Here is a 22,576-nt window from a genome sequence, read left to right as displayed (position 1 = left end):
TAATCTTTTCATACACCACACAATGGAAAGAATAGGTTGGAGCCGATCAATGGGACGAGGCGGCACGTGCTGAGAATTCAAAAGAAAAATAATAAGACTGAAAAATGCATTGTTTGTGTATGACGAACGAATCAGTTATGGGTAATATTCGCCATTCGCTCATTGTATAAGACGTAGGCGAGCTACGGGGTACTGCTACGAGACCTCTACGAGTTGTGAATTGAGTTTGCAGTTTTGAGACTAGAGTCTCCAGTGTCAGTTTGCGCGGCGCGCTCTTGCAGTGAGGACGTGTATCTCGTCGGTGGAAGTGACTTGGAAACTTTCTCGACCTTAACATCGAGTCTTAGTTTATTTTAATGTTAATATTAGTTAAGTGCAAGTAACAGTTGCAGACATTATTGAATTAGTGCTATTGTATTATTATTAATAATAATATTTATCGGATTGTTCGAAACTAGTGTGTTGGAACATTTTGAAGAAATTCAAACGGTAAGTAATATTATTACTAAAAGAAATATATTTCATGAAACTTGTATAGTTGTACAATTACAAATAAGCTTACCTACTATTCGGTAGAGTAATCAACTTGTTTGAAGATGTAATGGATAGATAACACTTCAACTGATAAATATTTTATATGTTCCAAGCTACTGGTAAACAAAGGACTTAACATTAATTAGTATTTGAACATATATACTAGGCAGAAGCGAGGCAGGAACATCAAATATATTTTCTCTTATAATTCGGGTTTTTTCGAGTTTTCAAAGCCGAACGCCTGATCACAGTCGATTCGTCGGACCCAAATAATTTACATCAGCATTTCGATGTTCATTTTTATCGGTGATTGTGCAAAAAGATCCAGATCGGAACTCTGAAGTATTTCCTTAACTTTATTTCTCTCATATTTTGAAAAGTTTTGTGTGTCAGTTTTATGAACTTTGGATATGATTATACAGTTATATGTTTGGGCTCATTCGTGAGATCACGTGGATTTAAATAATAGATAATAGTGGAAATTAGAATCAGGAAGGTTAAAAAGTTCGGTGTTAAAAGTTCGGTAATTTATAGCATAATTATGTTTTCATTATAATAATGTCCAAGATGTTTAATCTTTTTAAACATATTCATATATAGACACCAGCTCGTTACGTTTTATTATACGTATAAAGTTTATTGCTAAGAGCGTGTAGTGAGGGGTCCACCTCTTAGTTTAATGGCTCTTGTGAGGAGAAATGTCATACTGAAATTGGTTTGTAAGTATTAATTGTATTAGCTTCAGACGGAAAATTTTAAATATCTTTTATATTGTCATTTAATAATAAAGATTTTTTTTACAATTTAAGCTTGTATTTATATTTTAAAAACATCCGTATTTGCTGGTCTTGTGTAGGAGAATCAAATATAAGCATAATAATTTGTAAATATGTATAATCGAACCAATATTGGATGTGTATTAATTATTAAGTCACACAAGACTTAGGAGAAAAAGCAGCAAAAATGCAGCAGGTTTTAATCAAAACATACTTTATTCAAGTTTGCTTTTACGAGCACTTTTCAATCCGACCGATACATACGTTTCTTTACGATATTTTTTATACTCTTTGCCGTCGACTAGGACATCAATTAATAAAAACAGAAAATGAAACTCGTGAAAACTCAACGTATTTTCCAGAATTATAAATCGCATTAATCGTGCTCTATCCACTGGGCCTTGGTGCTCATATAAGTCTATTATTGTTCTAAGTTTTGTATTTAATATGATTGACTTGTATTATTAATAGAACTTGTTATCTAATGTAAAATTTTCCTATTTGTCATTGTATTCGAGAAAATTCGAGATTCGTCGTTAAATCGTTTCATTCAGAACATTAACTTGAGAGAAGGCATGTCTCGCTGCTTGGCTAGTGTCTGCGTTTATACATTTTAACGTCAAGGTCGAACGCGAATAAACAATGCTGAATGCGAATAATAGCCTGTTGAAAGCCGCTCCTCCATTACTCACGCGTCCGCGACTTTGACTAAGAATAACCGCGATTTACCGAACTATGATTTATGACCACTTTAACATATAAAGCTATCGATGTAATCGCTAACTCGTTACTTTGAAATTGATGGTATTTAAAAAATTCATACGGACTTTCGACGAAAAGACTCGCCGTATGCGAGTTCTAACTGTTCAGATCTAGGTCGAAAATGTTTGTGTTCCTAGGAAATTTAATCTAATTGGCTTGCTGTATTGATAGTGTGGTCTATTAATAAATTGCTACGTCCGAATTTATGTGCGGTTAGAAAATAAATGGGAGCTAGATAACTTAATCCCACTCGTACCATAATCAACTACTAAACAGCAATAGCTTAGTGTCGTTTGTTCGGGTTTGCAGGATAAGCGAGCCAGTGTAACAGGTACAAGGGATGTAATATCTCAGCTTCCAGCGATATCGATGATGAGTGGTCAGTATTTATTTCAGCGCCAGTATCTGGGAGTTAGCATCAACGACCAGATGACTTACTTATTTTTCCACCTAGCTATATTATGAAAAAATAAAGTTATTTAATTTTACATAAAGCTAATATTTCGTCTTTAGAATAAAACCGTTCATCAAGTAACTTATCGAATGTAAAACTTTTATGTCAATAGAGTTATTAGTTTTTGCGTCAATCGTGTTCTCTCGTGTTCTTTACATTATTAGTATGTTACGCTAAAGTATCGCTTTAGACATTGTGAAAATGTTACGTACGTGTCATAGTATGAAATTAATTAAAAGTTTAAGGTATTTATTAAAATTATTTATGATAGATATACAATATTTCGTCATACGTATTTTATTTCAAGTGCATATAGTGTCACTAATTAGCTAAATAATTATGTAATTCAACTTAGAATTTAATTTTATTATTTACGTTTATTATAAAACATAAGTACGACTATGAGAGATTCTCATCATTCGCTCGAATATTTTCCCATTATAGTAGAGTTGGTGCCACGTGTAGCTGACCACATATCAGAAGCATAGTACGAAATGTGAAAGAAAAATTTAAAAAATGGAAACTTTATTTTATCTTGTTAAGGACAATAATTAATTTTTGAACAATTTTGAATCTTATGATGGTTAAATTCTTATCATAAAAGTAAAAAAGTAACAGCCTGTAAATTACTCACTCCCAGCAATCCTAAGGCCTCCTCTCCCATTAAGGAGCTTGGAGCATATTCCATCACGCTGTTCCAATGCGGGTTGTTGGAATGCATGTGCATGTGGTAGAAATCATCGATTAAGATGCGCGCATTCTTACCACTGGACCATCTCGGCTCATTCTTATCATATTATGCCGCTGTAATATTATTTGTCAAAATAAAGAACTGCAAACTATACTGATACTAATTAATCGTACGTTTGATTGTTTAGTTAAGTTTTCATATTAACGAATTGTTCACTCAAACGTGTAATGTATAATTAATAGTTTAAAAGAAGTTTGCGAAGATACGGGCAGACGTGAAAGAGACTTTGTTTTATACAATTTAAAGAAGATCGCGCTTAGTTCGGTAACTTTGATCGTTGTGTCACGCTGTCGACGCACTTCATTATTCTTAATATGAATACTTTCATAATATAACCTTGAGACGGTATGGAAACTACGGTATTAATGAATTTTACTTCATTTTCGTAACGAGGCGAGCTGAAATCAGGGCTGATCGTCGAGGCAGACGTTTCGGTTAGTAATGAATATTTACACGGTAAATCCGTCTGCATTTTGCGACACAGATTGTTAAAAACAACAATCATTTAAAAATATAAATGTGTCTGTTTCGAATTCCCGACGGTATCGCTTTTGTCTCTGATAACGGTATGCGGTTTGTTACCACGGACATCATACGAATAGATACGAATGTAAATTGGTTTAATATTTAAAACACCAGCTTATCAGAATATGTGAACATTTTTTTTGGTCAAGTACAAGGTATTTTTAATCGGTTTGAATTGTAATATTACTAAAATATGTATAGACTGCCTTCACCCTGTGGGTTCTCTTGCTACAGAATGCGCCACATTCCGTTTTCCTCGATGTTTTCGCACAGCAGAAATTAATACTGATATCATAATTTATTAAAAAAAAAAGAGAAAAAAAATTGTTCGAAGGCTCACCTGTAATAATTCACGTACTAATCAATGGGAAATCTCGGTGTAATTACAAATCTGATAAGTAAAGTTAGCATAATGTTAGTAGAGTCGTTACTGATTTCTCTTTACTGATTTCGCCCATCAAGGTGGGAAAATCTCGCAGGAGGCTACCTAAACGGATGACAAATGCACATTTGTAAAAGTGTGTATGCGATTATAAGTGGATATCTTTTGCCATACTCTTACGATCTCATTGCATGAAAAATCTGAGGCGATGAGAAAAAGTTCAGACTTAGCTTAAAGTGTTTTCTAAGGCACCACTCATGTTTAAAAAGCCCAACCTTTAATGGACCCGAATTGGAAATTGAGACTAAGACCTCGTATTCCATGCATTAATTGTAGCCAGGCCTGTGACGCACAATTAATGGAATAGTATAGTAAATATACCTATTATACAGCTCCCCTCCATCTCCATTCAACTCCTCGGCAGGAGGATAAAGTGGTCAATATATTCGAATTTGTAACTACATTTGAAGCGTCAATAAATAAATGCGCAATAGCGCAATGGTTTACAAGCCGTCTAGTGTTGTAAGAGCTGAGATGGCCCAGTGGTTAGAACGCGTGCATCTTAACCGATGATTGCGGGTTCAAACCCAGGCAAGCACCACTATATATATGTGCTTAATTGTGTTTATAATTCATCTCGTGCTCGGCGGTGAAGGAAAACATCGTGAGGAAACCTGCATGTGTCTAATTTCATCGAAATTCTGCCACATGTGCATTCCACCAACCCGCATTGGAACAGCGTGGTGGAATATGTTCCAAAACCCTCTCCTTAATGGCAGAGGAGGCCTTATCTCAGCAGTGGGAAATTTACAGGCTGTTACTTTACTTTACTTTACTTTACTAGTGTTGTAAAAGTCGTAGGATCGATCCTGACCATTCGATTCCTCAGGCTATTGTCGTACCCACTCCTAACACAAGTAATAAGCTTAAAAGGCTGGATTGGTATGTATATTAGTTATTCCTTAATTAATTTGTTGTATGTCATTGCTAGTGTTTTCAAAAAAAGACTAAGATAATTGTGCAATGAGTTTTTTTAAATACAAACTTCTACAAACAATAATTGTTTGGCGGCTATTTATATAATGACGAGGTTAGTGCATCAGTATTCATATGTTTGTGTTTAATTCCGGGATTCAGCTAACGTGCGGGCGGTTCTGCTCACATACTCCTTTTGTGTTCGTAATTGACAATTAGTCTGTCTTGATGTGCAACAAAATGCAATATCGTCTCACGAAGAGTGCAGCACATCACGAACATTTAGTATAATTATAGTTGTACTTTTGAATTGCAATAGTTTGCGTAATATTTTTTGCCAACTTTTCATATTATTTACGAGTACAAGCTATTCCCATGAAAATATTTTTACTGAAGGTAATAGTCATGAACGCTGGTCTTCGGTTGGTAGTGGAACGTTGGTTCGATGTGTAGTTTGTAAGCCTGTAGAATGATAACTTGCTAATAATTGATGAAGCTAAGAACATAGCAATAAAATCAATTGCCAGTAAACCTTACTTTGCAAAGCCTTGAATTTTTTATGTGATAGGTGGCACACGAGGCGGGAGGTGAACCTGTAAAGTGACGGTCACCGTCCCATCTGCAACACTAGAGGGCTTGCACGTACGTTACCGGCCTTTAGGGAAGGAGTACGCTCTTTTCTAGAAGGAAATTTCGGCACCAAAATTAAAAAACTATCTGATTGGGTATTAAATCGCTGATGCATCACCAACAGAGGGAACATGTGCTGTCTTATGCCTTTAGTTATATTGACTTACTCATCATTCGATGTTTCGCAACTACTCTAATTATAGTTGTTTAATAAAACCAAAAAACCAAGTAAAAACCAAATAGTCTGTCTATATTATGTAATTTTACATTTATAATTTTCACATAAGCATTTTACACCATATTGTATGTAATATGAAGTTACTAATTTTAATAACTGTTTATTAAAAAGCTCGCTATCTCTTTTACTCATACTGCATCCGTCTCTCCGCATCTTGAATGTTTCATTTCTCGTTTAGCTCACGAATTAGTAAGCGTAAAGGTCGTGAAGAGAACAAGATTATTTTAATAAAATTGTATATTTCTCCGAAATATTTTTTTATTAGTATTATATCCTACATTAATTTCATAAATTCTAATTTATTATTAAATGTATTTTCATAAAAATATATTCAAACATCCTTTAGGATAAAAACTACATTGAAATATAAATGTAAATAATAAATAATTTTGGATATGCACATGTGTAACCTTAACTAATTCTGTCTTAATGTTGTCTTAAGAAGAGGGCAAGTAAAGGTTTAAATATTGCAGTCAATGATAAATCCTTATTTTATCAGATTTCCAACCGGTAATGAAACTATCCGATAGGCGATATTGACTGTTGCGCTGGACACTTTTTCTTGCTTAAAGCTAATCTACCCTATTGTTACAGAAATAGAGCGTCACACAAGTGTATAAGTTAAGGCTGACTAGAAATGAAAAAAAAATTAAAAAATTTAAAGATTTTAAATCATTACGCAATTATTTATATTTAAAAATCGCTATTCTGATATTTTTCATCATTATCTCAACGTTGCAAATTTAGATATTACCTAGTGTATTTTTTAAGACTTTTAGAGAGTTTTGGTTCGATTGTTTTTAAGGGTTGGATATTTAATATTACTTCTTTAAAAAAAAATTGGTCGTATTTATACAATACTCTGATCTCTTAGTATTCATTGTAATTTTAACCTTTCATTGTCAAACAAAAACAAAAGAAAGGTAAACCAACAAGCGCAAGTAATCGTTGTTTAATACGTCCGTGACTTTCTTCCCAAATTTCAACACTATGCGTTAGATTATTCTGATCTGAGAGTGAGCGACAACCATGTGAATGTGAATTGATATTTTACGTTTCTTGATTGGCGCACCTTGATGGGACGACGTAAGAAATATTTTACACATTCTGCCTACTTGGTTAGGAATTACAACGGATACCATTTACCACTTGGTTTTCTCCCTGAAATAAACAAAGAATAATTCAAATAAATGTATTTATTCTGGCTGAATATGTGGTTCGAACTTTGCGCGCTACATGTAAATGTTACTGTTTAATATTTGTACGGCACAAAAGCCGCTTGAGTCACTTACACAAATAAGTTATGACCTCTATTGTCTGTTGGGTACAGAGCTTCGTTTTACCTAAAATGATTACAATAGTTATATAGTTTGCTAAGTATATTTTAACATACATTTACATAGTATGTTACAATATACTTAGTCAATTATATAGTTTAACATGCTCATTTGCGATTAAAGCTTATTAAATTATTCGTAAGCATCCGTATTTGGTAATTTTATCACAGATTTGGTGAAATTATATCAATTATATATTTAAATACGAATACCCTTTCACGTATGTAAGTTTAGATTCACAGATGTACTTTATAGATATAATAAATAACTTAACAATATTTACTTTTTAAATATATATTTCTATACTACATATTATAAAAGTAAGTAGAAAGTAACTCTGTCTATCTGTCTGACGCTCATTAACTGCCAAACTAATGAACTGAATGAGACAAAATTTGCTATTAAGCACACTTGAATCCCAAGTAAGGAAATAGGCCACTTTTCTCCCCAACATATGTAGACCAACCCCCTAAAATGCGCGCAAAGCCGAGAGTGACAACTAGTTCAAATATATTTGCTAAATGTATTTGGATATAGTCTTAAAATAAGTTTCTCAAAGAAGACGACGACTCAGGATATATTTTACACAAAGCTAATTAATTAGGTTGACTCTGGATTTGAAACTATGACTGTAGAACCTCAAGATCGGCGAATTTATAAGTTAGTCAAGAGAACAAAGAGAAATAGTTAAAATAAATTTATGCGAGTTTCAAGCCCTGTGTGAATTTCATAAGGTCATTAGAAGTGTCGGAGTCGCAAAATTCGAAAGTTCGATCTGAACCGATTAAAGCTCTCGTTATATCCGATTGCTTAGCGCTTATTTAGGGAATTGTTCGTAATCTTGAAAACTAATTGTTAGTATTTTCTAAAAGTTCTTTATTAAAGTTTGTTATTTTTAAAGTATGTAGCTTTGTAACAAAGCCATATTTATTTCATAGGCGAAATGAAATCAAGACATTCGTTTTGAAGACTTAAGGTCAATGGAAATGCGCTGCAGCGATGACTCGCGCGAACTGCGGGTTGAGTGACGACGTGTTTTGTGACATGAAACAAATGTATTAACCGATATTCCAGAATTTTTTAAAATTATATTTTCGCAGGAGGTAATGGCACTACCTCCTGCGAAATATATATATTTCATAAGTGCATTTATTTTAATTTTTTTTGAGGTACGTAGTAATATATATTTTACGAGCATAATAGGGTACCCTTAAGGAAACTTTAAATGGTATAAAGTTAAATATATTATAAATAGTATAATAGAGTGAGTAGATATATCTTGAATAAGAAGCCTACTCCCAGAAATGACGAGATAAATAAGCATGAAATAGACGCGGTCGTGATCGCAACTGCCCTTGGCTTAAAAACCGCACCGCGCTAATTGTCGCTACGCCCATTATGACGGCGGCGAGCGCAACGGGCCAGGCTGTTAGTTGTGCATCGTATGAGTGGCCGTTGCTATCGCTGTACCTACAACATGAATAGCTACATAAAGTTATTTGCTATCGGATTCGATCGAATAGACAGACATAAAAAGCTCTCCCATTTTGCAGGTAACCCCTGCATTTTGCCAGTTTTAGTGACCAAGTTTCTGAGTCGAACAAAAAAAAAAAAGGAAAAGAAAAATATGCACGATGTTTCGAATTGAATTCCTGCTCTGTTCTGTTTCCGTTGCCTCTTGCACCAGATATTTGCGGACGGATGAATTCCTCTAGGCTGTAGCTTTTTCAGTGTAGCCACGTGTATGAATATACCGAAAAATTCACCTGAAGCGCCTAGGTTATATGGTAAACTAGCACTGCGCCCTGGCTTCACACGGGTGCAATACTGATACTAAATATACTGCAGAATATCAATGTATAGAAAATTCGTAGCTTTGTTTAATTGGACAATACAATACAATACATACATACATACATTACTTTGATGTATCTTGTAGGATTAGAAACTTCTAAACTGTTTCTTTATGATATTTTCCATTATATAATACTATATACTTCCTCTCGAATTACCCATGTTTTAAAAATAAGCCGCAGATCTAAGCTTACATAGGGACGGACAGCGGTAAACTATTTTGTTTTATACTACGTAAGGATGAGTTATGTTGCTCATCGAATTGGGCACGCGTTAGCAACTAAACAATATTTTGGAGCCCGTCCCGTCTCTCTGTCCCAGTAAGGGTCGACATCAATTAAAGATTATTTATTTTTAATTATTATTATTATCTGAAAATAATTTTAATGTGGATTCTTGGCTTAGGATGTTCTTGTTTCCACTAATTTGGTCTTCATAGTATTTTATTGAAATCTGTAGGAAAGCTCGAGAGAGTAATAGTTATTTAATCGTAAGAGATGTCTGTATGTATTCGTAAGCGATACGTTGACAAATAGCTTTGAGTAGCGAACAGAATTGTGTTGTCTCGATCACGCTGACCACTTGCTCATGAAATAAAAATACGTACGTAAATAACGTAGAAGTTTCTTTTATGTTTTTAATGATTTTTTAAGTTTTTATCAAAAATATAAGGAAGTATATTTCGTTACCGAATCAAGTCTTGCAAATGCTTTCCTATCACTTTTAACTATCACGTTAACAGCTTACAAATTAGCATTATTAAAAAGAGCAGACAGTGTCACGAGACTTCTTAGTATATTAATTGTGTTGTCACGTGGCGCGCCCAACTTGTGGTCACGTGGCCGTCAGCAGCGGCGTCGGTACAATCACACGACGATAGCGGTAATTAAACGCGCATCGACCCCCTCCCGCCTCGCTGAATCGCCGCACCGCCGCGCCCCCTGAGGCTCGCCGCGCGTCACTCAGACATGCTCTAGTAATCTGTTAGCAAAACACTCACGGTACGTGTTTATTTATACTTTGTTCTCTTTAACAAACGCAGAAATTTGAAATAGTTTTTTTAGAAAGAGAAATTTTAACATTTATTGAGCTTCTTGTCGGTTCTCCTCGATAGAATCCATATTCATAATCGGCGACCACGCTTGACGATTCAAAAGCGTCGTGGTACGTTGTGGTAAGGCTTTCTTCTAGGTACTTCCATCGCCAAATAGATATCATGCAAAAGTATTATAGATATACATAAGATACATAATTATTTTAATAAAAATATTTTGATCTGCCATAAAAATGCTTGGATTTATACTTATGTGCCTAAGTAATATAAATAATTTCGCTAATTACGATTATTTTGCAAAAATCTATAGTATTTATAGCTACTATAGTATGTATACTATAAAATGTACACTAAGCTTATGCTAGCCATATAAGAAAATGACGTAAATATTTTTTAACTTACAGAGGCATTTTTAGAAGCTTAAACCATTGTTTTAGCACATACAGTTTAAGGAAATGGCTTAACAAAAGCCAGCACGCTTTGGTTTGATTGCGTGCGGTAACTAAGACTAGAGGTGCGATGGCGCATATCTTAAGACACGTAAATAGTTAATTATCACTATTATTTACAACTTCATAGACACAAACATTTTATAGAGCCTTATTTTAGCACGGTAAACTTAGACGCCATCTTAGATGTTTTATATGTATAAAGTATATTTACGAAATACGAAATACTACGGCGAGATAGAAATTTGATTAAAAATGTAATAAGGTATATACGATGGAATTCTACTATTTTTTTTACATTTATAAAGCACTAATTTTAAAACTTGCGTAGGCGTTGAGCCTCTTATGAGCATGTCTTATACCTAAAATCTTTAGTAGGTATTTTAGCTTAGAGACGTTTTTGAACTAAACCCTATATTGTACAATGAAATGCGGAGAAATTATATATGACATGAATAAACTATTAAATATCAAAATTTTAATGGAATAAGCTATGGCTGGCTTTCAATTTATTGAATTAATGAAATATTTTTATTTTATTATGAATATTATACTCGCATTGAAATGGTACCCTCGTTGTACGTTTGAATTGTATTGGTAATAGGAAACGGGCCTTGCAATGTGAACGTAACAAGTTCACACTTTTCACTGCACGGAAGCCTTTTTGTCTGTGAAAATAAAAATGAGTTGTGTCCAAAATATGAAATGTTACAACTCTGTTTTTTAACTAGCTGTTTCATACGGTATCAACCTCGTTAAACATCCTGCTCCGCCCTTTTGTGCTATAGCATGATTTTAACGTGCCTATAACCTTTCTCAACTATGCAGCTATTTCTGTCAGAAGTTAAGTGCATTCAAATAAAATTGTAAACAATCTCTTCGGTACATTATGTATTGAATCAAAAAGCGTCGAAATAAAAGGCCATCAATGAAATCCAAGTGGTCACCTCTTTTCATAGCCATGATAGTAGGTAATATATCAAATGAAACCCATCTGCTGAAACAAAAGAGGAAAGAAATGAACTTAATTAATAGGCCAAAAAAGCGCAGACATTTCTGAGCGACGTTTTAATTAAAATAACGAAGTGGAATCAAAGTATGATAAATATCAAACAAACGGACCGGTAATATTTGTCATACTCCGCGAATTAATTACAGCGGAGTTGATTAAGAGAGCCATTCCAACTGGACGACGTATCGTTACAGTAAATTATATTGATACAATGCTGCAAAGGCAGCTGCTAATTAATTATTTCTTTTTGGGCCTAGACGATGGTATTACCTTACATTCAAATGTTTTGTTATGGGATGGACTCTCGAATTATCACGATTTGTGTTGTGTCTCTTGCTTACAAGCTTAAAATAGAATTAATAAGGAGGAAAATATTGTGCACTATAGAAAAGAACGAAAAGCATGTGAGAAGGTAACAGGAATCATTAGAAGAATAAAAAAAATAAGGATTACGTTTTGATATAAGGAAACTAACCCAACACTCAAAAGGAATCAGCTGACTTCTTAACGCAAATTCTTTACCACGCTAACGCTAAATTAACCATAACTAATACCCCGAATCAAAGAAAACTAACAGGATTACAGAAGAATAGGTACAACTGCGAGCATCTGTTTACTTAAGAAGTGTGTCTAGGACTTGTTTTTTACTGGGCCCCCAAAATATCCCAGTGACGAAAGGTCTTATATGGCTAAGGAAAATTTAGGAATGTCGCTATAGTACATACTTTCACAAGTAAAGGATAATTGATAAAGATCAGTTTAAATAACTGGGAGCTTTTTTTATAATTAGTTCTACAGATATTTAGATCTGGTGTCAGCCCTTGAAATATGTTCGAGAAGCTGATGGTAAGATATTTTCTCTGGCACAGTATTAAAACTAGATGGAAATACATTACAAAATCATTCCACAGTATAAAACAAATTCGCTTACTGCTGTCTGTCCCTATGTATGCTTAGATCTTTAAAATTACGCAACGGATTTTGATCCGTTCTGGTTTAATAGATGGAGTATTTCGGGAGAAAGATTTTTGTATATAATATATGGACAATATAGTAAAGAAACAAGAAATTTTCTGTAGTATATTTAGTATCAGCAATGCACACGTGCGAAGCCGGGGCGCGTCGGTATTATTTGAATAAACGCGTGAATAAAAACCACATGGGGCTTAGGGCAATTTATTTAAGCTCATGTTTATAAAAGTCGCATGCCTGTTGCCGCTTTTTTTTATAATTACGATGAAATTAATTAGAAGTTGATTGTATGTAAGTGCATTAAAATTGTTGTAATTGTCGAGTTACGTGATTGGTCGCGTTCTAATGTGACCGGCCACACTCCACGGGTCGAGCTGTTATGGAATGTTAATTTTCAAAGTTTATCACAATGCACAAATAACACATACATGATTACTGAAAGTGTTTATAGACACTTGTTACAAGAAGGAACTTATTAGTATAATGTTTTTCAGTGTAATTTCATTAATATTTTTTCGTAGGTTTAAGATCCGATGAATTAATATGATTTTTTTTGTTATAAAAATGGGAATATTAAAATAGATAATAATAAAATATAAATTAATGGATTATTAAATAAATTTATTAAATTAATTAGTGTTCAACTGCGAATAGATATAACTGATTTTTTTTAAGTAAACTTTGTAGCTTGTTCGATAGAAATTTAAAGAATTCCACACGTAAAGGATAAGACGCAACACACTAGGTAAGTAGGAGGTTATGGTCTATTGATGTTTGACTTATTACCTCATATTTAATCTATTCCTAATTTAATTAATAAGTTTTATATCCGTCTCGAAGTTTGATATTCAAGATGTATCTTTTAATTAATTCATGTTGTATAATTTCTATTAAATCTTAATTTTTTTTTGCCATGAGGATGCCTAATGAAAAATATTAGCCATAGCGGCGGATTCCAAGGGAGAGTAATCTACTACTCTACAGAACAATTATGCTACTGAGAAATATTAAATAGGAAAACCAAACCTTTTTAGGTCGGTCGATATTTGGATTTTGAACCTAGGACCCTGAGATCCACAGCCTTTTTTGCAGTTAGATTAGCTGCTCTTTTAAGTTAAATGTTTTTCTCCCAAGCTAAAATGTAAAGAAAGCACATTTTAAAATTCTCATTTGCATACTTTGTATGACAAGATATTGAAAATGTTAGTAGTCTTTTCGTTCTATTAAAATTTTTGTTTATTAATCATTTCATTGTTGATTTCTGTAGTTTCAAAGGTATTGCTGATCGTTTTAACTGAAATTATTATTATTATTATTTTAAATGAATCCGAGGCAGAGAATTAAACACTAAGCTATATAAAAATATGTTTTCTTTATTTCAACGCTATTAACAATATTGAATAATAATAGTAGCTGGTAAAACAGGATTATAACTAAGTGTGTGTAACTATAATATGTTATGACACATACAATTATTGTACGTGTGATATGTCTCCGTTCGTGCAGCGTGTTATATAATACAAAACTAGTCTTTGTCGACTTCCCCCGCTTCTGAGGGAAATATAAATATATATAATTTTTAGAAGAAAGTCCATATGACTTTCATATTTTCAAACCCTGGGTCAGAACGCACACGCAGACCAGAGGGCGTATAGCGTCAGGGGCATGCAATCTGGATTCGTCGGTGGGAATTTAATCATGTAGGCGTTTCATCTCGCATGTTTATAAAAATATCACGTATTTTTAGACGTGAAACCCAATCTGAAAGCTTTTAACATATAACTATTCATTAATTTGTATCTATTTTTGTCAAAAAAATTAAAAACTTTTACAAAAGATATACTCTTTTCGAGATAAGATAGTTTAAACATTTATAAAAGAAATTTGTTTCGAATAAAACGAATGAAAAATCATCGCTAACGGTTCGTGTAAATATGTGTGAATATGTTAATATTATGTTAATTTTCGTTTTACAATATTATGAGAAGAAACCTATCGAGTTGCGGCTTTGAATATAGAATTATAGTTTTTAAAAATCCTTTGGAAAACGGCTTTGATATCAATTACTTCGTTCATTTTTACCAACGTGAGGATTCTCATGTCTTGTTTACGGCCTGACGAAGCACAGTACGCCCTCCGACGTAGACCTCTACTTGTATTAGACTTTTATTGCCGTATTTCTACTAAAATACCATGAAAATGCTACACTGACACAATCGGACTGCGCCAACGTTGTCGGAGGCACTTCCATTTTATGTGATATTTTTGTAGCAAGAATCAAATTTCCGTTGTGGACAAATCAAATATGTCGATTCGTCGCCGATAATCGCGGTGCGGTGTTACTGTTTATGTTCCTGGAGGATCTTGGAGCCATTCATTAGTTCGCAAAGAGCTAACTAAAGACTCTATTTCTACTCGGTGGACCACCTTCTAATCAGATATTCTACCGACAAATAGCAGTACTAAGTATTGCTGTATTTTAGTTTGAACGATGAGAGAGATACAAGGAACATAACGGGGAATGGGGATGAAAGAAATGGTGGTGACCACTTATCGTCAGATGGCCCATCTGCTCGCTCGCCTATCTATATCATGAAATACCAGTTCGATTTTTGTAACCACCGCGCCGTTCTTTGACCCGCATCGAAATGGCACGCTTAGGCGAATAGAGCTGCTAGCTAAAGTTGATCTTATCTGTGCCCGGCTTTTCACACGGAATGACATTCAATGCTATACGTAGATATTTCGTAATCTTGTTCAATGGTTTAGATAAGGAAGGATATCTTTTTTAATGTAGCGATTTAGTTTTCAATCCTTTTAGTGTTACCAATATTGGATATATTTAATCTCAAGTATTTATACAGTTTTGATACTAATATGATTGGGATATTTGCTAATTTATTTAAGCTGATTATGGCATTAATAGTAACAAACATACTTATTTATCAAAAGTATAACACCTCGCCTCATTGCCTCCACTGGTGACAGGAGCGCTGGTTCGTTTTTTGCCCAGAGGATCGGAATTGCGATTCAACGGGGAAATGCTGCTAGCATTCTTGCCACCAATCTACGCGGTCAAGATTTATACAGTAACTAGTTTTAGTTCATATATGTATATATATATTTCAGCATTTAATGTTGTTAATTCTTATGTTAATAAGTTATAATTTACAAAACAAAATACCTAGTTGCGTAAACGAGTAAAAATAATTCGCTCGATTTCACGTCATTCCTGTAGACGCATAGTCTAGAAAAGAGCTATTACCTGAGGATTTAATAACAGCTGAGAAATGCATACGTATGATAACGGGGCAGCTTCACGTAGATTAAACTCGCTGCCTTGAAGGAATGCATTAGAAAATTATCTCGCTCGTATAGACCGCATAACATTCGTCGTTAATTTACATGTATTATTCAACGATGAAATTGCGAACGCTATTTACAGTCTGATAGCGCAGGGAATATTCAATACGTATCTGTAAAAACAATTCTCTTAAACAAACTCTTAAACTGATAAGACTACTTTCAAATATAACATGTGTTTTTAGGGTTACGTAGTGAACTACAGAACCCTCGTTATTCATCGTGTCCGTTCGGCGGAGTGACGTCAGAAATATTTTGGTCGGGAAAACTATTTCGCCTGATGTTTTGATAAATTATTATTGTTAGACGTGAATTTAAATTTTGGCAAAGTTTAAAGGTCTCACTGTCAGGTTGCTTTTCCTCTGCAGTATAAATATATTCCACACGAGGTATATCTGCTGCTCGGTACATAATTACGTAACTTTAAAAACGAACAGTGCGCAGATAACTCATTTTTTTAATCCAGTTATTTTCGAGCAAAATAAAATTAAAATTAATATCTATAAATAAAATGGTTACTATTACTCTATATAAATATAAATCTGATTATTCATGATATAATAATCAAACTACGTACAGTACAGTGCCACCACCTCAAGGAACAAGAGCTGTCAGATACTTCGCCAAACCGTAAGTTAGACTCAACAAAGTAGGGAAAATACTGTCAGTATTATGTGGATTTCATTTCTAATATACTTTTATACTTTCTTTTAAATTTAATATAGAAAGGCATACTGACAAATAAAACACAATATTGTAGTTATCATCGCCAACAGACAATGTTGTTGTAAGAAATATTAACGATTCCTTACATTGCCTATGCGCCGTCTTAACAATTAAGACCTTATGTTCCTTGTTTCCTGTAGTTGCTCTGGTCACTACACGCACCTACGTACTGTTAGAATATACGATGAGTGGGTGGAACCCAAGCAAATATAAAATGAAATATTCTATTCGCCGTGGTGGGTTATATCGTAATTTTATATCAAATCATGCATTCATTGATAATATGGATCCTAAAAATAACGCAACAAAAACACACACATATATTCATATTCATTTGCTAAATATGAGTGTTATATTATTTATTTATATGAATCACTACATATTTTATTTAAATTATTAATACATTATCGGATACTGGGCTTAAACACCCTTTTTTTAGATTTGGTACAGACACCAAAACACAGAAGAAAAAGAAATGTGTAAAAAAATCATATTATTATAATATACTGTACTTGTCTCAACTATGAAAATAGGATTACATTTATCTCAGTATGTTAAAATAAGAACCATTAAATTCTTTTCTGATAAAATAAACATGATACTTAAAACATTTTGTTTTATACGTATCATGCGAAATATTATAAAGGTTGTCAAAGCTTTAAAACGCTCTTATACAAATACGGAGGATTAAGTGACACATTATAATGTTGCCATTTGATAACTTGTAATCCACTTTCGCTCGTAAGTGTATCTCCTCGACGCGGCCTTTTCAAGTTCGAAGGGTTTGTTAAGCAATCCGACGGAGACCCTTTACGGACCACATTCGATATTGCTTTGTGGTATTGCTCTACGGATTACCCTAATTTTACTTGTATGAATAGGACCGAGGCCAGTTACTGTCGGTCTACAAATCCTTATTGTGGTTCCGTCGAAAAACTTCGTCAGTCAAATTAATTCGACATCAATTACGTAATGTTGTATTTTGTGTTGTGGCAGTATTTAGTTTGAATTATTATTTTGATGAATGAAAAACCACAGGTATAATAAACAGGAATAATAAACTACAGGTAAAGAGTGTGTGTTTGTGAGCTGAGATGGCCCAATGGTTAGAACGCGTGCATCTTAACCGTTGATTTCGGTTTCAAACCCAGGCATGCTTGCCTGGGTTTGAAACCAAAATGTATTTGTGCTTAATTTGTGTTTATAATTCATCTCGTGCTCGACGGTGAAGGAAAACATCGTAAGGAAACCTGCGTGTGTCTAATTTCATCGAAATTCTGCCACATGTGTATTCCACCAACCCACATTGGAACAGCGTGGAGGAATATGTTCCAAATCATCTACTTAAAGGAAGAGGAGGCCGTTTCCCAGCAGTGGGAAATTTACAGCCTGTTACTTTACTAAAGAGTGAAAGATGCCTATTTTTAGAAGCATAAATATTTTCCCACGGTGTTTGCTAAGTCAAAGTAGCACTATCACATCACTTGTTTTACAGTTAAGCGAGGGTGATATTAGTATTTTAAATACAGCCAAAAAAATGTTTAAAATAAAAAAAATGCCTGTCCTTGAATTTGTTCCGAGACTTTCGTTTAAAGCAGATTTATATGTATCTTAAGGTTTTTCGTAGGGTTTTTACACGTAACAAAGTGAAGTTGGCATACAGGTATGGCATACACAAGGAAATACATCAGACGACGCGTTGCATTAAGAAGCTTAGAAGCAATGCGCTTATATTTGTAGCACTTAATATTATATAAAAGCAAATAAAATCTCGCTTTTAGGAAATTATACTGTGAGTCGTTTCTTTATACGAGAGAATTTTATTTGAGTTGAGAGCATCTTGCTGTAGAATGCTTCGCGGATGTAAGAAAAATGTACTCAAGTTTATATATTTTATTAAAGCAACGACAAATATATGCTGTGTCAGTATCGGTTTTAAAACTTTGCCGTTTTATGAATTAAAATAATTTGTAAAAAATACATTGGTAAATAGGCATTACAAGATAATACAGACGATAAAAAAGCGTAACCAGATAGGATATATTACAAAAATATATATAAATTTTACTAACATGACGTGAATTTTTAAATGTTGAATAAAATACTCTTTCTTGCCGGCCGATTCTTCTTGGTAGAATTTACTTTCCGAAACGTAGCTTCACTTAACATAATTTTTAAATGACAATTCACAAGTGCGTGTAAAAGCCTACTTGAATCTTTACATAGTATAAAACAAAGTCGCTTTCTCTGTCCCTATGTCCATTTGCACGCTTAAATCTTTAAAACTAAGCAACAGATTTTGATGCGGTTTTTTTTTAATAGATAGAGTAATTCGAGTAGAAGCTTTTTGTATATAATACATAGACAATAAAGTTAAATAACACTGATAATTTTAAAAGTTTCTAATGCGATGTCATAAATTTATAATTTTGTTGCGCTTATATTGTGTACGCCGGCTGAACCGTACTAGATAGATCAAAATAATGTACTACAGAATTGTACATCACATAAATGTCTACAAAAAAATCTGCAATGGCATATGTCTATCTCTTAAAGATAACCTACAATAAACATTTTTTTATCGTATATTTTTACGAGAAATAATGGCTTATTTTCGAAGCGATTATAAGCAATATAGCATTAATCCTTATCCATTGAAATACAATCATATGTTTCCGGATTCAACAAAAAGGATCTTGATAAATAAAATTATAGATGTCATGAACAATCTGCAGCCTATCGAGAACATCGTCGAAGAAGATGAAATAGATGATGAATATTATTTAAAATATTTTTTAATAATCTCGCATGATCTCGCATGATTCTTGATTTGTTCATTAATTGCAAAGTGAAAATTTAAAAATGTGTTTTGCTGTGACTAAGGTCCAGCGACCAAATTAACTGAGACGGCCCAATGTTTAGAACTGCTTAATTTGTGTTTATAATTCACCTCGAGCTCGACGGTGATGGAAAACATTGCGCTGAAACCTAAGTGTCTAATGTCGCAGCGTTGTGGAATATGCTCTAAAACCTTCTCCTCAAAGGCAGAAGAGGCAGAAGAGCACAGCAGTGGCAAATTTACAGGCTGTTAATGTAATGTCCAGCGTAGCAGGCGGGTAAAGCTAGAAATGTAATATTCTTTTTGTTTTTTATTTTGATTTTGGTGTATTTGACTTTTCGTACTTTTTTAAACAAGTTTAGCTGTTAACCACATGTAATAAATGTTGGTTTGTTACGACGGTGAACCGATTTCATACGATAGAATGCGATGCACTGACTGCAAAATTCGTGCCAAATCGGTCGAATACATACGGCTATGCGATCAGGGATCTCGTAAAAAATGCTGTCCGTTCCAAATTTTATAGCTTAGCTATTTATTTGAAAACATAAAATATTTAAGAATACGTCAATAAAGATTCATTTTCATAAATTATTTGAACAGTTTATTACCTATTTGTACTTGTGATATTTAACCGTTATTTTTGATTATTTATATTACTAATTAAAAATCAGTGAATGTGTATCATAAGTTTAAAATAATAACGACTGCATACATACAGGACTGAAGATATATTACTGTAATTATTATTGTATTTGTAACAAAACACGTATGTACTTAAGAGGGTTCGGAGAGCGCATTAATCAACGTCAGCTAATCTGACCGCGTCGGACGGACAGCAAACTTTCCTTTTGTGCCTCAAGTTAAGTCATTTTTCCACGAGACCGATGTGTGCTCCAAGTTTAGTTCTTAAGCTGAATGGGTACTGTTTGCACTTACTCATTAATTTTGTACAGCTCGTGTAATTAATTAAAAGAAAGGAATATTAGACTCGTTTTGGCTCTTGTTCATGGATAATATTTCCTGTGTAAGTCGACGTTAAGATCTCAGAACAACACTAGCGAATTCATTTGCTTCACAGTGTAGCGCGCGTCTGATTTCATTGAAGTTTTGCCACATACTCATCCACTTAACCGCATTAAAGCTATGTATAATATATTCTTAATTCCTTAGCTCAGCAGTGGGAGACTTACAAGCTATTTTAAACCACTATATGCTTTCGTTTGGATGTAGATTCAATTATAGGCATTGAACCATTCGGATTATATTGAAGAACATTTCAAGGTATTTTATATAAAAATACAGTTTACTTTACTACTTTACTACAATTACGAAATAAATAAAGTATCAACTGATCGCGCGTCGTGATATCTAATGAATGCTTCTCATCGGTAGGTACTAAAGCAAACCCCATGACCTCCTATGACCCGCGGTTGCATTTTAAACAGCTGATAGTTGACACGTAACTCTTTTTCTTGTTTTAAATTATCAAAGGAATACTATAAATAAAAATACACCCACGGAAATACTATAACTTTGAAGTAAAATAAATACAATATATTGTACAAGAATATTTGCAAAAATAGGCTTTAACTTGAGCTGTTATTATTTGTGTTTATAAATTGCTTCAGTGTCTTGTTCAGTTCTAAATGTGGATAAAATATATCCATAACAAAAAAAATAAACGAATTTAATCAATATTTCATAACTTCTCCGAGCGCTCCGTCACTGTTGGTTACCAGAGATTAAATTATTTTAAAAAGCAAGCTTATTTCATCTGTTTGTGAAATTAAATTTATCAAGCGCAGTTCGGGGCGGAATAATAAGACGAAATACAAGCGTATTATGCTAAACGATTGCAAAGCGTCGATATCAGCGCACCAGCACAATTACAAAGTGGTTGCTATCTAATCGCGCCATTACGTGATTACAGCTCATTACTCACTCGCCGCCCGTACTACCGACGTGTCGCCAACACAACTAGCAGGATAAACACCCACCGCACTGCTGCGAGGAACTTCTACTGTCGGCATGCGGCTTCAGTTTGAATGCACAAGGACTGCAGCGGTTTGCATACCACTCGCCTGCTACGGAACTATTCTTTAAGAACTATACTTACCGCTGAAATCGTGAACTGCCGAATAGCGTATCACTGTAAGTCGCTTTCAAACATTTTGCGAGTCAGATTTGAAGTGAGTATTTAGATTACAGCAGTTCAGTGCGCTTCCATAAGCCATCTGAAATATCGAAAACCAATTTATAGCTACGACATTTTGATACGTCTACTAAATTTTATAATTATTTTATTCACTGTCGCATATATTCTGAAATTTTAAGCTTGAGTGCGTTGGTTGCTATCGAGTTTATTGTTAATAATCTAACTGAACTAAATAGCAATTTTACTGCCCATTTTTTGATTTAACTCAGAAATCTTTTCACTGTAAACAAATACAATTAATGTCTATTTCTAATGTAAAAGTGTAATGGACGAGGTCTTCGGTTTTTGTCCACAGCGTCATGTGTACCCATTAGAGGACTTACAGGGAACAAATAAATAACTCGCTGCCGCCTCCTCCCATTACTAGAGCTAGCTTGATAAAGGAAATAAATAATAAAAATCGTTTCAATAGAAGGCAGTCTAATATTATTCATTTGCTTGGAATTTTCGTTATATTTCAATTAAAATACTCAGATAATTGACCTGGTGATATTGAAATACAAGTTTAAAATTATACCTAAGATCAAAATAGAATTTCAATTATGTATATTAAATAACATATTATATACGTCTAGCCACAAACACGAAGGTATAGTTTATTATTTAATATAAATTGAGTTGTAGGCTGATACTGATTACGGCTCGAAAATAATATTTTTTGCATATGTCACTTTGCCTTTCAAAATAATTTCAGTTCTGCTCTCTCCTTGTTCCCATATATATTC

The 22,576-nt window shown here is 33.7% G+C and overlaps 1 protein-coding gene across 1 annotated transcript in view; it reads left to right on the top strand.

Annotated features, from left to right (window-relative positions):
* Window positions 1-274: 274 nt before the first annotated feature.
* Window positions 275-22,576, top strand: part of LOC124533844 (somatostatin receptor type 2-like) — a 118,347-nt gene continuing 96,045 nt past the window's right edge. Inside the window, exon 1 of the mRNA XM_047109381.1 lies at window positions 275-489. The gene's annotated coding sequence lies outside the window, so the exon portion shown is untranslated. The remainder of the gene's footprint in view (window positions 490-22,576) is intronic.

This window comes from Vanessa cardui, chromosome 11 (assembly GCF_905220365.1).
Source record: "Vanessa cardui chromosome 11, ilVanCard2.1, whole genome shotgun sequence".
Classification (NCBI taxonomy): domain Eukaryota; kingdom Metazoa; phylum Arthropoda; class Insecta; order Lepidoptera; family Nymphalidae; genus Vanessa; species Vanessa cardui.
Note: the sequence above shows the minus strand (reverse complement) of the source record. Positions and strands in the feature narration are given on the sequence as shown.